Genomic DNA, 1,927 nt, shown 5'->3' with positions numbered 1-1,927 from the left:
TATCAGATGTCATATTTGATATCTGGGCAAATCTTCTGCAAAAGACCTCTTTCAAATGCTGAAGAGCAAAGATATCTCCTTGAATACTAATGTGTTTCTGACACATGTCATGGCATTTTCAATTGCTTCATATGCATTTGAGAGCTGGATAGTGAATAAGGAAGACCAAAGAAGAGTCAATGCCTTTGAGTGGTGATGTTGGCAAAGAATGTTGAAAGTATCATGGATTGCTAAAAGAACTAACAAATCTGTCCTGGAAGAAGTCCAGCCAGAATGGTCCTTAGAAATGAGAATGGCCAGACTTCATCTTACTTACTTGGGTCATGTTGTCAACAGGACCCATTCTCTGTAAAAGGACATCATGCCTGGTAAAGTCGAGGGTCAACAAAAGTGGAAGACCCTCAGCAAGATGGATTAACACAGTGGCTAAAAGGATGGGCTCAGGTATAGCAGGAATCATGGGGCTGGCACAGGACTGGGCAGTGTTTTGTTCTGTTGTACATAGAGTAGATATGAGTCAGAGATGACTCAATGGCACCTAACAACAACTTAAGATTTGATGATTAGAGAGATTACAATAGCTTGAGCAAGGCAATAGCTGATTAACTAGATTTGTTAATATAGGGTTATTATCTATTGGGACATGTATAGGAAATATGATGTTTACTAGGGAGCTGTGATGGCACAGTGCCTAAAGAATTTGACTGTTAACCACAAGGCTGATGGTTCAAACCCACCAGCTGATCCTCAGAAGGAAGATGGGGAAATCTACTTCGATAGACATACCACCTCAGAAACCCAAGGAAAGGTCATTATGAGTTGCAACCGACTCAATGGGAGTGAGTTTTTTTTAGCATTCCCTATGGACCTTCTTTCTGATATTAATCACTTAGCAAATCCAACAAACTATCTAGGCCCCTCTTAGATGAGAACATAAAAAGCTCTAGTGATATAGTGGGTTGGCTGTTAATCAGAAGGTCCTTGTTTCTAACTTACCAGCAACTCCATGGGAGGAAGATGAGGCAATTTATTTCTTTAAAGATTTACAGCCTTGGAAACTGTCTGGTTACCGAGTGCCACTCTAACAAGAATATACCACAAATTGGATGGCCTAAACAAGAGTTTATTCTCTCACAGTTTGGAGGCTTTAACTCCAAGTTCAAAATGCCAGGCTCTAGGGGCTGGGTAAAGGACCCTCAACCTTGGGGTCCAGCTCTGCCTCCTGCTCCTGTTCTGCTGGAGCTAGAGGCATTTCTTCACTCAGACAGCTGCTGGCTGCTAAGGCTGAGGAAGTCCAAGGTTGACAAATAAAAAGGCAGAGTCTCGATGTTACCAAACCACATGCAGTCCATTAATTCAAGTCCATTGTAAGTCCCAAGGTCAACAGAGCATGGCAGGCTGCTGAAGAATGCCATGGCTACATGCAGGGTCCAAGCATGCTATACGCTCAAGACCATTCTCAAAGCTACTGTTTATACATGGGGAACAGACCACATACAAAGGCAGCTACTCAGATGCTCACAGTAGATTCCACCATGGAGTTGATTACCAGTCTCATCATGGGGAATACTACATCCAGCTGCCTAGCCACTCAACCAGGCCAAGCCAAGTTGACACACAAATGTAACAACCACAATTCTGCCCCTTGTCAACTTGGCTCCTGTACAGATCTTCAATGGATGGTATGTGTACAGATCTCTTCACTGGGTGACTCCAGTCCCCTAGTTCTTGAGTGGCAACTAACCCCCTTGGTCTGGCAGGCCCTGTTCCTCTCCCTCTTGAGCATAGCAGCCCTGCCCCCTCACTCTTGGACAATGGCTATGACTCCATCCCACTGGCTCACATGAATGAACAGCCCCACACTCCAGAACCAATTTGGTAAAGGTCTGGCTCTGAAACCTAGGGAGCTGTGGTAGTTCAACCCCCA

This window comes from Orycteropus afer, unplaced genomic scaffold, assembly GCF_000298275.1.
Source record: "Orycteropus afer afer isolate SDZICR_OR568_19922 unplaced genomic scaffold, OryAfe1.0 scaffold01156, whole genome shotgun sequence".
NCBI classification, from domain to species: Eukaryota; Metazoa; Chordata; class Mammalia; order Tubulidentata; family Orycteropodidae; genus Orycteropus; species Orycteropus afer.
This window is presented reverse-complemented; position numbering follows the sequence as displayed.